This window comes from Vombatus ursinus, unplaced genomic scaffold (assembly GCF_900497805.2).
Source record: "Vombatus ursinus unplaced genomic scaffold, bare-nosed wombat genome assembly UNPS02005236.1, whole genome shotgun sequence".
Classification (NCBI taxonomy): domain Eukaryota; kingdom Metazoa; phylum Chordata; class Mammalia; order Diprotodontia; family Vombatidae; genus Vombatus; species Vombatus ursinus.
The window spans coordinates 2,900,256-2,916,982 of NW_020945014.1; the positions used below are offsets into that span (position 1 = coordinate 2,900,256).

The window sequence follows — 16,727 nt, forward strand, 5'->3', positions numbered from 1 at the left end:
TTACCCCAAGAACTTTTCCATCACATCTAGATTTGATTAGGAAGGCCTATTCCCATTTCTGGCACCAATTACCTTTTTCTCAACCTAGCCCATTCTTAGCTATATATTTTACCATCTGAACCTCAACTTTGAGCATGTCTCTTCCTTGACACATTTCCCTTCACTTTGCACTGAGATGAGTATCTTACAAACATGGGAATGAACCTCTATCTATTTATATTGTCATATAGTTTGTGTGTGTGTGTGTGTGTGTGTGTGTGTGTGTGTGTATATACACACACACACACACACACATATGTATGTGTGTATATATGTGTGTATATATGTGTATATATGTATGTGTGTGCATATATGCACATATATGTGTATATATGTGTGTATATATGTGTGTTTATGTATATATGTATGTATGCTTTGGTTTGCCTGCTTGCTTCACCCTATAATGATAACACTCTTGATTGTATCAGCCTCCTGGGTACCAATATTCTGGGAATCCAGAATTCAGGTCTTCACTTTAACCCAAGCCATGGGGCCAAATCAATCACCTTTCCAACTCCCCAACCAGAACATGACTCTGAAGGTATCACTGAGGCACTGACTAGAAAAGCCCTACATAGTCTCCATCCCTCCCCAACTCCATCCTTGAACCTATATATATATATATGTATATGTATATGTGTGTGTGTGTGTATATATATATATATATATATACATATATGTATGTCTTTATTAGGGACACAGAGGTTTTCTCCTTATGTTCTTCTGTGAGAGAGCCCTAGACATTTTCTCTTCTTCTTTGAAGCCTCAGTTCTCAAACCAAGTCTGGTTTTAAGTTACCTGGCAGAGGTAAGACGTAAATAGATCTTGGAAAAATAGGGAGAATTTTAATAGTTCTGATGGGGATGGGATCTGAATCCCTAAAAGGAAAAGTCCCTGAATTTTCCCATACATTTCAGCAGCCCAGATCTCTGGCATTTCAACACCTGAGGCATTTGGCCTATCCCAGTATAATCCTTTTAACTGCCCTTTCATCGTAGACCTCATTTTCTGTACCTAGCCCACTGGCCTACCCTGGGCTACTTGCCATTCCTTAATACCATCCAGATCTTCCCACAGTCTTTGTATAAAATATCAATCTTAACCCCATCAAATGCGCAGATTCCTTAAGAATCTGGTACTTGTATTGGCCTCACAAATACAGTAGATTCACTAAGAATCTCACCCATTTAAAAGGTGTCTTAATAAACTCGCTACTTGGACTGAAAGAATACTTGAGTGGTCAAATTCTTTCAAGGCAGACTCCTACCCTGTACCCTTGCATTTCAGGGTTCCTAACACCCCTAGAATACAACAGTTCCACTGTGATACGGTGGAAAGGACACTGATTTGGGGGTTAAAGGACTTTGAAAAAAAAAAAAGAAAAAAGTGGCAGGGGGAACCTAGGTTCAAATCTCACCATAATTTTCTACTTGTATATCCTTTGCTAAGTCATGTTATGTCTCTGAACCTCAGTTCCCTCATCTATTAAATGAGCTTAGACTTGCTGACCTCTGTGACCCTTTACAGCTCTAAATCTATTTTTCCTATTACAGAGAAGAACATATCTGATAGAAAAATTAATCTAGTGGGTCAATAAGGAAACTGGCATGCTAAAGGGAAGGGTTCACGTAAAGGAGAAAGGGCTGATAAGTTTGGCCAAGTGAGGCAGTGTCATCACGTTGCAGAAGCCCTTGAATGCCAGGTGGCTGAGGACTACCCCATAGGCAATAAGGAGCCATGGGAGTTTCTTGAGCAAAGAAATGATACGGTCAGAGTAATATTTCATAAAGATAATCAGGACACTGTGGGCAGGATTGAAGAGATAAAGAATAGAGACAGGGTTACCAGTAAGGAGGCTATTACAGTGGTCCAGGAGACAAGTAATAAAGGGCCTGGACAAAAGTAGCTGCAGTGGAGATCCAGTGAGGGCACCAAGGAAAGGTACCGTGGATGTAGAAGGGCCAAGACTGAATCTATGAGTTAAGGACAAGTGAGGAGGCAAAGATGATTCTTAAGTTATCAGGCTGCATGACCATGAAAATGCTGGTCCCATGGGAAATAAAATTGGAAGGAAGATGAAGAGTTCCACAGGCTGAGTTTGAATTGAGTGCCAGCAAGATATGTAGGTAGAAAGAAATGGCCAGATGAGGAACTGGACATTTGGGCCTTGAACCCAGGTGAGAGTTTGAGGCAATGCGGTCAATCAATAAGCATTTATTAAGCATTTATGTTGTGCCAGGAACTTTGCTAAACACTAGTAATGTGCATAAATGTAGAAAGATGGTCCCTGCCCTCAAGGAGCTTATATCCTAATTTAGCTCCAAAAGCCAATGATCTTATGTAGATTCAAGTGCTTCAGTATTATAGCTGAAGATGTGACAATGAAAAGAATAGTGAGATGAGGGCTAAACACAGAGCCTTGAGAGGTAACTAAATATGGGGAAGGGAGGGGGCTTGGAGAAGAGAGGAACAGGAAAAGAACCTGAGAATGGGTGGTCATAGAGTGGGGAGCAGAATTGTGCAGAGTCACAGGAATGAAGAAGCCAGTCATTCTTGGCATTACCAGGTTGTGAGCTCACAGAACACTCGCTGATCCAGTTTAAATCTTTTGATTCAGTAACTGAATGCTACTGCTTATGGGTCTAATAACATGTTGAGTGCTGTGGGGGAACACTTCAACACTGCAGGCAGCTGTGATTTCATTTGTGTGCATCCTCGCTTCAACGAGGCTGATTGAAGCCCCACTACAACTTGATACGCAGTCTTTAGGAGGTCTTCCTACCTGCCTTTTCAGTTCTGCTTCATATCATTCCCTTTCACTCACTGTGTTCCATGGCCTATGCGTTGCTCCCCTTAAATGAAATTCTATCATCTCTTATCTTTGTATATTTGTGCAGGCTTCCGTATATGGAAGCCATCCCCTTCTCACTTTTGCCCCTTAGCATTCCTACCTTTCTAGAACTGGCTGTCCTATGGACATCTTACTCAAAATGTCTAAAAGTGAATTCATTATCTTTTTCCACAAACCCTCCCCCTCTTCCTAATGTCTCTATTCCTGTTAAAGATAGTACTATCTTCTCAGTATCCTAGGCTCCCAATCTAAGTTTCATCCTCAACTCCTCAACCTCTGTCTCTCTCTTTCCCAATATCAAGGTCTGTCAATTTTACCTTATAAATCTCTCATATATGCCCCTTCTCTCCTCTGCCCCTACCACCAATCTCGTGCAGACCTCATCACCTCATACCTGGACTATTTCAATAGTCTACTGGTGGGTCTTCCTGACTCAAGCCTCTCCCTATTTCAGTGCATCATCCACTTGGCTGCCAAAGCAATCTTCCTAAAGAGCAGATCTGAACATATCTCCCCACTATTTATCATTCCACTAGCTCCCTGTTACCTGCAGAATCATACATAAAATCCTCCGGTTGTTTTTTAAAGTACTTCATAACCTGACCCCCTCCTGCCTTTCCAGTCTTCCTATTCCTGCAATCCACTGGTGCTAGATTCCTTGATGTTCATTACATAAGACTCTTTCTCTCTCTACTCTGGGCATTTTCACTGGCTATCTATCCCTCATGCCTGGAATGGTCACCCTTCTCATCTCTACCTCTGAGCTTCCCTAGCTTCCTTCAAGTCTTAACTCAAATCTCACCTTTTACAAAAAGCCTTTCCTGATCTCCCTTAATGCCAGTGCCTTTACTCTGAGACTATCTCCAATATGTATATGTATATACACATAGATAGATAGATAGATAGATAGATAGATAGATAGATAGATAGATAGTCTTGTTTGTACATAGTTGTTTGCATATTGTTTCCCCCATTAGAAGGTGAGCTCTTTGAGAGCAGGGAAAGTCTTCACCTTTTTTTGATCCCCAGTGCTTAGTACAGTGTCTGGGGCATACATTAGGTGCTTAATAATGCTTGTTGATTCAACTTGTAGACTACTTTTTTCAAAGTAGGGTGAAGGGTGGGTAGGTGATTCCTTCTGCTGGAGGCCTACCCTGATGCCTCTAGTTATTTGTGTTCTTTCCCTTTTATTCCTTTGTATAACCTTGTGAATACTAGACATTTGCTTATCTATATACATAGTTGATCTCCTCAGTAGAAGAAAAGTACCCAGAGGGCAGGGAACATTTCATTTCTTTTTCTTTGTTTCCCTACTGCCTAACACAGAGTTTTAGTCACAATGAGGCCTTGATATTTTTAATAGAAAATTTAGTAGAATTTAAGAGAATAGAATTGGGTTATTAAGATTAAAAAATTCTCCACCCCTTGCAAAGCTGGTATTGGGCTTCTCTACACTGGTTCTTAGATGACAGATATACCAACAACTGCTTGAACCTTACATAAAACCATTTTTTTATCTGGGTAGGTCTGATCTGAGCCTGTACTTTGCTGGCATAGCCTCTCGGGGTCCAGGATCGCCACCACCCCACAGTGACAATCATGTAGGGACAATTACTACTGGACCAGATTTAAAGCTTGGCGGGACCTTGGGGCTCTTTGAGTCTAATCCCCTCATTTGGCAGATGAGATAACAGATGCCCAGAGAGGTTAAGGGACATTAGTGGAGGATGTGGAAAAATACAGATGCAAACTTTATTATTAGGTTGTTTCCTTAAATGAATTCATCCTCAAATTGGGGAAACAGGACATATACACATGAATCGTGGCACAATGATTCCATTACATGAGACAGGACTAGATTGGGAGTCAGGACCCTTGAGTTCTAATCCTGGTTCTGTCACTGACTAGTTGTATGACCTTGATTAAGTCACTTCCCTCTTATGACCTCAATTTACTTCTCCGTAAAATAATAGTTAGATCACTTGATCTCTAAGGTCCCTTTTATAGGCCTAACATTTTAATTTCCGTAATGTAATGTACTTCTCCAATCCATCATCCACTCAGCTGCCAAAATAACCTTCCTAAGGCATACATCTAACCACATTGCTTCCTGGTTCAATAACTACTAGTGGTGAAGGCCTACCTGCTAGCACCTGTGAAGGGCCTGGCATTTAAGATCCTCCACCATATACCTTCAGCTTACCTTTCTATCCTCTTTTTAATATGACTCCCTATCATGTATTATACAACCCAGTCATGCTGATCTCAGACTCTGCAGGCTTAGAGTTAGTTCCCCAATGCATTTGCAGAAGCCATAGCTCCTGCCTGAAATGTATTCTCTGCATCTCTATCTTTAAGATTACTTATCTTCCATAAATGCTAAATTCAGGTAGCAACCCCTCTGCAAAAGCTTTCTCAATCCCCTCCCCATTCAGTTTCTAGTGCTTTCTCCCTTCTCAAATTACTTTGTATAATAATTATAGTGAGAGGGAAATGTATCCCTCAGTGGAATGTAAGCATCCCGAGGGCAGGGACTGTCAACATTTTTGGTTTGTGTCCTCAGTCTGAAAGAAGCGGGGTACCTTAAGGAGAGTAGGTATTTGCTGAATTGAGACAAATGGGTTCACCTGGATCCTGAATTCACCGGAATGAGCTCGACATCCCATGCTTTCTATTCTACCATCCTGGTTTTTTAGGACCTCTTCCAGCTCCACTATCCCCTAGTTCTATAATCCAGAGGCAATACACATTGAATTTACTATTAAACTCATCTATCTGTAGGAGAGAGAAGCGAGGAGTTGGAAGGCACAGAGAGGTCCTGCCTGAAGATTTCAGAGGCCAGCTGCATCTGTTCACTGTCAGAGCCTGTCAGTGAGAGAAAAGGCAAAATGAGGCCTTGTGAAGTGATAAGGTTGCCCTTGGGATTTGCTGGGGCTGCTATCAACTCAGCTTGAATGAACTTTCCAGGGCACTTTCTCCTTGATCAAGCTAAGCTTGAGCAAAACTTTTCAATGGATGCTTTTCTTTGGGCTGTGACATTGTGGAGATGGGGGGAGATAAAAAGCATCAATTTCATCCCTCAGGGGTTCCTGCTTTTTCTGTCCCACTACTTCTTGGCACAACAGCATCCCCATCTGGGCCAGAGAGTCCAAGAATTTTGTCTTCCTGTTCCCAACCAGCTCCATTGATCTCAGCTGATGTGGACACCCATCCTAATGGTTTCCCCCACCACCCCTCCCTTCCCATCCCAACGCTACTCTCAGGAAACTCATTCAAACTGAGTAATCTATAACTCACAAGGTTGTATTAAAGAAACTGGCATTAGAATGGGAACCAAACATTAAGCCAAAGGAATAAGTCTCGTAAGTGATAGCTGATATTTCTCTCTGGAACTTTCAAAGTTCAAAAATAAAATCAAGGAATCCATTTGCCCAGGGAATAACGACTTATCTTTGAGTCAAGTCTGTAGCTAATCTATGAAGTCAGATAATAGGAGAGGCAGTGAGGACCAGTGAGGTCCAGCTGTTTCTATAACACTTTAAGGCTTATAAAGTATACTAAATAAGTTATTTCATTTGTTCTTCACAAGAACCCATTGAGGATGATGTTCAAAGTAGTCTTCTCTATTTTACACTTTCTCTCTAAAATGTGGAACTTGGAGAAGTTAATGAAATTATCCATGGTAACAAAGAGGCTAAGTAGCAGAAAGAGAATCAAAAGCCGCTTATTTTCCAATCTTGAGTCTGGTGAACTTCCCATCATCCAACACTGCCTCTTACCATAGTGAAAAAAGACTTCATTATCCTCACAAATGTCACTTCAAGGCTATGTGTCTAAATATGGGCTTAATAAATTATGTCTAATAGAAACAATATGATGGAGCTAAATAAAGAACTTTGGGGAATCTGGTCCCAATTAAAAAGACTTGACTTTCACTGTCAATCACATTAGTTGGGTTAAAAACAAACATGAATAAATAATAATAATAACTAGCCTTTATATAGCACTTTAAAGTTTGCAAAATATTTTACAAATATTATCTTCTTTGATTCTCATTACAACCTTGGCTAGTAGGTACTGTTTATTATCCCCATTCTACAGATGAGAAACTGAAGCAAACAGAGACTAAGTGACTTGTGTAAGGGCACACAGTTCCTTTCAGAGGCCATATTTGAACTCAGATATTCCTAACTCCAGGTCTGGTCTGGTTGGCTACTGTCCTTCATTCTCAAAGAGGACCAAAATTGTATCACTATGTTGATAAACAGTGTGTCTGGCTGTGTCTGATCAAACCAAAAGTGTCCCAAATCCTTGGTTGGTTAATTGTTGTCCTTCAAGCTTGAAGAGGACCAAAATGACATCACTATGCCTGAGTGAAGGTGCAGTGTGTCCAACTGTGGCTGATCAGACCAATAGGAACTTAGAAGGCTGTGCCACAAGTTGGACATAAATAGTCCACATGAATGCTTGGAGTGGAGATGTTTCTAAATGTGCACATCTCATGTTTCTTTTGAGCTACTACAATTCTGTTTTGCTCATAAAGACTAGTGCCTTCTTTGATGTGGGCACACCATGATGGATGGTCCTGTACCAGTGTCTCCCATGTCTCACAATGGATTCCAAAGTTCTTTAGAGAGATCTTGAAAGTGTCACTGTATTGCTTTTTTCTGACTTCCCTGTGAGTGTTTGCCTTGTGTGAGTTCTCCATACAACAATCTTCTAGACAAATGTACATTTGGCATTCAAACATTAGAGTTGTGCTCTCTGCGTTAGAGTTTGAATGCTTGGCAGTTTAGCTCAAGGAAGGCCTTCAGTGTCTTGCCGGGTGATCTTCAGAATCTTCCTAAGACAATTCACATGAAAGCATTTCAGTTTCCTGGCATGGCTCTGGTATTCTGTCCAGGTTTCACAGGCATACAACAATGAGGTCAGCACAATGGCTGTGTAGACCTTCAATTTGGTAAGTAATCTAATACCTCTTCTCTTTCACACTTTCCTTTGGAGCCTCCCAAACACTGAACAAGCTATGGTAATGTGTGCACCAACCTCATCTATGTGTATATCCCTCAAAAGTATACTGGTCCCCTTTCAGGCCAGGCCTTCAGGTGAAGATGGCAGAAGTAAAGGTAGCAGTAGTAACCAAGGACAGCACTGAGACAAAACTGAGCAAAAATGAGCTGAAGAGGGGCAGCTAGGTGGCACAGTGGATGGAGTACTGGCCCTGGAGTCAGAAGGACCTGAGTTGAAATCCAACCTCAGATGCATAACACTTACTAGCTGTGTGACTCTGGGCAAGTCACTTAACTCCAATTGCCTCACCAAAAAAAAAACAAAAAACAAAAAAAGCTGAAGGGATGTTTGAAGGCAGAGGAGAAAATGACTGACTGAAAAGAGTTCATTGAGAAGCAGCTGAATCAACACCCCTACCACCACCAATCATACTGTTGATAATGGCATGCCTGCTCATGAGGAGAGCCTGGACCCAATATTACAAGATCTGCAGCCAGATGATCCAACAGCTGAAGGTCAGTGGAGAAGATCTCCATCCATGCAAGCTCCATGTAGACACCTCACTCACTCACTCACTTCATCAAGAAGTATAATCATTTATAACCAGGTGACCCCCTGACTGACATCACCATGGGAAAGGCAGGGCACATCCATGCAACACAGGCTTCTGAGGGAAAACTCATCTTTCATGATCTTCGAGGAGAGGGAGTCAAGCTACAAGTGATAGCAAATTTCAAGGATGACAAATCAGAAGAATATATTTTTTTCATAAAAATAACAAACTTTGCTGGGGAGACATCATTGGGGTTCAGGAGAATCTGAGGAATACCAAAAAGGGAGAGCTGAGCACCATTCTCCATGAGATTACACTCCCTGTCACCATGTCTTCATGTGTTGCCTCACCTTCATCTTGGCTTCTAAGACAAGGAAACACATTATCATCAGCAATACTTAAGTTTGATCCTGAATGACTTTGTGAGACAGCAATTCATCAAGTGCTCCAAGATAATTACCTATATAAGGAGCTTCCTAGATGAGTTGGGCTTCCCGCAGATAGAAACTCCCATGATAAATGTCATTCCAGGTGGAGCTGTTGCCAACCCCTTTACCACCTACCACAATGAGCTGGACATGGACCTGTACATGAAAATTGCCCCAGAGCTCTGTCACAAGATTATGATAGTTGGTGGCATTGACTGGGTTTATGGAATTGGATGTCAGTTCAGAAATGAAGGAACTGATTTGACTCACAATCCTGAATTCACGACCTGTGAATTCTACATGACATATTCAGGCTACCATGATCTTATGGAGATCACTGAAAAGATTATTTCAGGAATGGTGAAGAACATCTCAGCTAGAATAGAATCAGCACCAGGCGCTTTGCCACACCAGAGGAGCCTCATGGCTTTCAAAACCTCTTCTTCAGTTGGAACTTCAGCTAGGGAGGGATTGACTTCACCCTGAGATAAATAGTCAATGGCTTCAGCATCGGTTGTTGATGGTCTATTGAGAACACCATAGAAGGATTCAGCCTCTCTCTAGGATCATGTCCTTGTCACTAATCAATGTGGCTTCATCAGCACTGAGTAGGTGAGATGCACCATAGGTCTTTGGCCCATAAATAGCCTTGAGTGCATCATAAAAGTGCTTTGGATCGTTATTATCAGAATAAAACTGAGTTTCATCTGCCTTCTCACTGAGCCAATAATCCCGCTTCTCTCTAAGCTTTGTTTGTACTTTATGTCTGATACAATTAAATAATTAAAGCCTTCTTAGAGATGGATGAACTATCCTGCTGGTAAACTCTGTGGAGTTTAACAGCTTCTGATAGAAGGGTAGAGTGACAAAGGTTGGAAGGGATGTGGAAAAATTGGGCACTAATTTGTCAAACCAGTCTTGATATTTGTGAGTGTTCTGGACCAGAGGAGTAAATGCGGTTCTGTACACTAAATCTCTGAAAGCTGTCACTTCTTTTCTGCTCCACTGTTGCTCAGCTTTGTGTTGGCTCAGCTTTCCCTCAAAGTTAACAAACTGTTCACATTCATAGGAGGCTCTAATTTATTGACATTAAGTCTTTTGATAGTCATCTTGTCTTGGGGCCACTGCTTTGGTTGAATGCAAATGTTTAGCTTGGAGAGGATAAGCCTATGATTGGTTCAGCATTCTGCATGATACATTGCCTTCATTACTGTCCTATCTGTCTGTCTCTTACAATGACATAATCTTATCAAATGGCAGTGTTTGCTGTGAGGGTGTATCCATGAAGTTTTATTGCATTTAGGTAAATGGAAGATAGTGTTGGTAATGAGGTCACGAGATGCACAAGTCTTCAGTAATAAGTGATCATTGCTGCTGCTGTTTCCAACTCCATTCCTCCCGAGGACTCCCTGCCATGTCTGATATGGCATTAAAGTCACCCAGAATTACAAACTTGTCCTTTTTTTTAGCCTATTGATAATGAAGATCTCCAGATCTTCATAAAATTTTTCTTTAACCTCATTGGGGTTTGTCATGGTGGAAGCATATGCATTGATGATGGCTTTCCTGAAAGTGGCAATAGCATTGTCATGAGCCTATTAAGTTCACTGCTTTGGGGAGGCATACAAGCTTATTTACTAGATTGGTTTAGATCATGAAACCTACCCCAGCTTCATGGTACTTCCTGTGACAGCAGCCATGCCAGGAAAACATGTATCCAGTTCCAAGTTGACCTTTGTTTCACTCAGGGCTTCGATCGGGGTCTGATACTCGTTGAGTTCTCTTGTGGCAAGAGCTGTCTGTCTTTCAAGTCCACTGGATTTCATGTTGTCCATAAGTGTGTATACATTCTACATATCAGTGGTGAGTGGAATCATCTTTGCAAAAGTTTTTGTACCTGTTTTTGTGTTTCAACCACAGGGTAGGATCCCCACCTGCTGCAGTAAATAGACCAGGGCTGGGTAAGCAGACAATTTTTAGGGCACGTTTTCTAACCCCTTCTTCACACCAGGAAGTGAGCAGTGTGATCCTTTAAAAAGGCTGCTCAAACACCCAAAGGGCTGCCAAATCCCACTGCTTCTTCAGTCCAGCGTGAAGATGACTCTGTGGGCTGGGCCACCTGTGTGCAGGGTTGTGACTATAGCTCCCAGTGTAGCCATACCTGCTGCTCTATCACTTGCCCATCACCATAGGACTTTGAGGTCAGTGAAGATGGTAAAATGGTGTGGGTTATATCTTTTGACTTGCACATAAATTGGATTTAAGTGAGGCAAAGTTGCACAAAATTGTCAGCCCCTCTTTCTCTTCCAGAGTCATTGAAAACCAGTGGCAAGACGAAAGTTAAAATAACTGATGATGGCTTGGGATGCAGTGGATGATGCTGGTGTCTTCAATATCTAACCAAGCTTTAAGCACTCCACAGTGCCTACTTCCTCTGCCTTTAAGGCCTGTTGGACAAATTGTTCACATCCACCCATTCCTCCAGGATAAGTTTTCACACGCTTAGGATAGATATCTCCCTAACTCACCAATGGGTTTCAGGCCTATTGGTTACCCTCAACCTGATTTAGCCCATCTGTCCAAATGGTTTACTGGGGTGTAGCCGTTGTGCATGCTACAACTTCTTGGAGCCACAGGTAAGGTTTGGGTACCAGGTGGACACCAAATGTGGAAAGTAGACCTGAAAAAGGGTCAGCAGCCCTCACACCAGAGGTGCTAGTCTTCCCTGACACCTATATACTCCTAACTCCAGGTATAGCATTCTATCTACTCTGTCACAAGGCTGTCTCTAAAATATTATAATATGTAATATATTAGGCACTATATTCTCTATAGAGAAACACCGTGCCCCATCCTATTAGTCAGTCAGTCATTAAACATTTATTAAGTATATGTGGCAATAACTGTGCTAAATGTTAGGGACACAAATAAAGGCAAAAGGAAGTCGCTTCATTTCATCAGATCCTCACAAACTCTGAAAGGCGGCAGGTCAGATATTATCATTTTCATTTTACAGACAAGTATTCTGAGGCTTGAGCATCTAGGTGGTGCAGTGGATACAGCACCAGGCCTAGAGTAAGGAAGACCTGAGTTCAAGTCCAGCCTCCAAGACGAGTTCTGTGAGACTGGGTAAGTCATGCAAACCTTGTTTGTCTGAGTTTCCTCATCTCTAAAATGATCTGGAGAAGGAAATGGCAAACCATTCCAGTATCTTTGCCAAGAAAACCCCAGATGGGGCCACAAAGAGTTGTACATGACTTAAACAACCAAACAACAACAATATTCTGAGGTTCAGAAAATGTATGATTAGGGTCATTTTGTGAGTTAATTATAGAGCTAATTCTTGACATTTGTCCTGGGCAAAAAACTCTTTCTCATACAAAGACCAGAGTCCTGTAAAATGTTGCTTCTATCATAAACACTGTTGGATGACGATAGTAAGTATGATGATGACAATAACAATGGTGAAAATAAATGCATTGCCTATAAACACTATTAAATGATATTAAAATAGCAGATTTTGAACTGTAAGCACCAAAAGAACCCTTGTAGGCATTTATCACATGGGCACAACAACCACTTAGTAAAGCCGCTTGAAACACTTAAACCTGAGAATACCCTCATCTCAATAATCAAGTAAACAAACAAACAAACAAACCAAAAAAATAAGCTTACCTAACACCTAAGAGCTGCTAAAGGGCAAGCTCCTTAAAAGGGTCCCATGGAAACCAGGATGGCAGCTCCAAGCTAATCTGCTGTGGGCTCCTGTTTTACAAGGTCAAGGGAGAAGAGAAGGGGCTAATTATTTCAACAATCTGGGAGGCAGAGAAGATTGTTCCTGGAGTAAAAGGAAGTAGCTTCTGGTAATAATTTCTAACAAAGACATCAGCCTCTCACTCAGTCTAAGTTTTCCTGTGGACTAATGTGAACAGCAGGAGAATTGAGAACTTCTGGATGACTGTTCTAGATTGATCAATTGGGTTGTATTTTAAAATACATTATCGTAGGACCATAGATTTAGCACTGGAAGAGATCTCAGAGGTCAGCTCATTCAACCCTACATTCATTTTACAGATGAAGAAACTGAGACATGGGGATGATAAATGACTTGCCCAAGGTCACACAGGTGGTGAGCTTAAGAGGCAATATTTGGACCCATGCCCTTTGACTCAAAAGCCAGCACTTTTTTATTTTTTTAAGCTTAATATGTTGTATTAACATGTTCTCCATCAGTTTCTAGAAAATCAAAAAATAATAAATCAAGCTCTAATTTGTAACATTTGCTGATTTTTAAGGTATAAATGCTCACACTGAAAATTTAACAGTCTCTAAATATAGGCAATATAAGCTATCTCCAGAACACTTTTACTGCTATTATTTATATCTCAATACAATGGACACAGAGAGTTAAATTCACTTCAGATAGAAAAGGTATCCATATGGTGTTTTGTACATAATGACTTCTTAATAAATGTTTATTAAATTGAATTGCATTCCTTCAGGCCTAGAGTACATATAACCTAATATAAGCACATTCCCTCTTAAATCTCTCCTGGATACTGCCCTGTGATTTTAGTCTTGAGACAAGTATACCTTTCCTCTACTAGATCTTTCCAGATACTCTAGCATGTACCTACCATAATTTTTTTGCATTTTGAAAAATTTTATCATTTTGCATTTAAAAATATTTTCAGTTCCAAATTCTCCCCCTCCTCCACCCTCTCCTCCACTTACTGAAAAGACAAGCAATATGATATCCATTACACATACAAAGTCATGCAAAACATTTTCACATTAGCCATGTTAAAAAAAAAAGAAAAATAATGAAGTGAAAAACAATATGTATCAATCTGCCCTTAGAGTTCATCAGTTCTCTCTCTGGAGGTGGATAGCATTTTTCATTACGAGTCCTTTGGAATTGTCATGTTTCCTTGTACTGGATCAGAATAGCTAAGCCTTTCAAAGTTGATTATCATTACAATATGGCTATTACTGTGTACAATGTTCTCCTGGTTCTGCTCACTTAACTTTGCATGAGTTTATATAAGTCTTTCCATGTTTTTTTCTGAAACCATCCCCTTCATTATTTCTTACAACATAATAATATTCCATCACAATCATATACTACAACTTGTCTAGCCACTCCCCAATTGATTGGCATACCCTTAATTCCCAATTCTTTGCCATCACAAAAAGACCTGCTATAAATATTTTTGTACATATAGATTCTTTTTATTTATTTTTCATTTGAGAAGCATATAGACCTAGTTGTGATATTGCCGAGTCAAAGGGTATGCAGAGTTTTAAAGCACTTTAGGCATAGTTCCAAACTGTTCTCCAGAATGGTTGGACCAGTTCACAACTCCATAGTGCATTAGTGTATTGATTTTTCCACATTCCCTCAAGCCTTCGTTATTCTCTTTTTCTGTCATATTAACCAATATGATAGACATGAGGTGGCATCTCTGAGTTGTTATAATTTTCATTTATCTAATCAATAGTGAATTAGAGCATTTTTTCACATTACTACAGGTAACTTTGCTTTCTTCTTCTGAAAACTTGGAATGGTTCCTATTTTTATAAACTTGGCTCAGTTCCCTATGTATTTGAAAAATTAAATTTTATCAGATAAGTTGCTGTAGTATTTCCCCAATTCCCTGCTTTCCTTGTTTGTTTAACAACTTTTTAATTTAATGCAATCAAAATTATCCATTTTACCTGCTGTGATCCCTTCTATCTCCTTGATTATTCATATATCTGACAGGTAATTTTCTTCCATGCTCCCCTAATTTGTTTATGATATCACCCTTTATGTTTTGATGTTATCTTGGTATACAATGTAAGATGTTGGTCTATGCCAATTTCTTCCACACTGTTTTCTAGTTTTCCCAACAGTTTTTGTTGAATAGTGAGATCTTGCCTCAACAGCTTGAATTTTTGGACTTCTTAAACATTAGGTTACTGTGGTCATATATTTCTATTTATTATGTGCCTAATCTATTCCATTGATCATCCACTCAGTCACTCATCCAGTACCCAGCTGTTTTGATTCTTACAGCTTTGTACTGTAGTTTGAGATCTGGTATTGCCGGTCCACCTTCCTTCACCCTTTTTTCATTGATTCTCTGTTATTCTTGACCTTTTGTACCTCTAGATAAAATTTATTATTTTTCCTAGCTCCATAAAATAATTCTTTGGCAGTTTGATTGGAATGGGACTGAACAAGTAAATTAATTTAGGAAGTATTATCATTTTTATTATATTGACTTAGCCTACACGGGAACAATTAATATTCCTCCAATTGTTTTGATCTGTCTTTGTGTGAAAAGTGTTTTGTAATTTTGTTTGCATAGTTCTTGTGTGTGTCTTGGCAGGTAGACCCCTAAATATTTCATACTCTGTGGAGTTATTTTAAATAATTTTTTTCTATCTCTGCTGGGGTGTGTTGGTAATATATAGAAATGCTGGTTATTTATAAGGATTTATTTTATACCCACAACTTTGTTCAAATTGTTCATTGTTCCAATACCTTTTTAGCTGATTCTCTAGAATTCTCTAAATATTCCACCATATTGTCTGCAAAGAGTGATAGTTTTGCTTCCTCATTGCTTAGTCTTATTCTTTTAATTTCTTTTTCTTGTCTTATTGCTAGAGATAGCTTTTTAAATAAAATATTTAATAGTGACAGTGATAACGGACATCCTTGCTTCATCCTTGATCTTATTAGGAAGGCTTCTCATTTATCTCAGATAATGCATACTCTTGGTTTTAAATATATACTACTTAGGATGGTTTCTATCATCAGTTGAGCTGCAGAAAGAGCCAGGAATCTGAGCACGCTGACGCCAGGAAACTCGAGGTCTGGTAGTGAGAACTAACATTTGGATTGGTTCAGGATGAGTCTCCAGCTGTCCAAGCTTGCATCCAAAAAAGAAGTAGACCAGGCAATAAAAAGCACTGCAAAAAAGGTTTTGGTTCTCAGATTTGGAAGAGAGAGTATCCTCTCTGTCTGCAGATAGATGACATCCTTTCTGAGACTTATCATGACTTAAGTAAAATGGCTATGATATATCTGGTGGATGTGGACCAAACACCAATTGACACCCAGTATTTTGACATCAGGTATATCCCATCTACTGTCTTTTTCTTCAATGAGCAGCATATGAAAGTGGATTATGGGTCTCCAGACCACACTAAGTTTGTGGGAAGTTTCAAAACCAAACAGAACTTCATAGACTTGGTTGAAGTAATCTATTGAGGAGCAATGCAAGGAAAACTTATCATCCAAAGTCCAGTCGATCCCAAGAACATTCCTAAATATGACCTTCTTTATCAAGGTATTTAAAACATCAACTTGAACTAAAGTTGACAAGAGAACTACAGTTGAAACAACACATATAACCAAATATGCTGTTGTTGTGTGACCCTGCTTTCCTAAAGAGATCATACACCAGAGAGGGGAAGAGGATAGAAAAGGTTTGAATTTTATATCAAATTCTAAAATGGTGTCAGACCCCTGATTAAGAGATCATATTGAAATTGGGGGTGGGGGTGGGGGGGAGGTGTCTCATCACTGATAGGCAAGTTTTGTTCTAGAGCCTTTGAAGTGTTGTAATAGCTTGAAATCTGTATAAATTTCTGTAACCGTGCCCTTATATAGAACATAAAATAACACTTATTGTTTGTACTGCTCTGTATGAGGTAGTGTTTCTTAAGGTAGCTGGAGGCTCAGACTCTCACCATTCTGCACCTCATCTAATTCAAGCCCAAGCTTGAACCCTTTATGGGATGGGTCTCCCATAGTAGCCCAAGGCTCAAAAGAAGGAGAAACTGAATTGGATTAGTT

The 16,727-nt window shown here is 40.0% G+C and overlaps 2 pseudogenes; both read left to right on the forward strand.

Moving 5' to 3' along the window:
- Positions 1 to 8,230: 8,230 nt before the first annotated feature.
- On the forward strand, positions 8,231 to 11,073 carry LOC114030413 (annotated as a pseudogene).
- Positions 11,074 to 15,777: 4,704 nt separating this feature from the next.
- Positions 15,778 to 16,226, forward strand: LOC114030103 (annotated as a pseudogene).
- Positions 16,227 to 16,727: the final 501 nt, after the last annotated feature.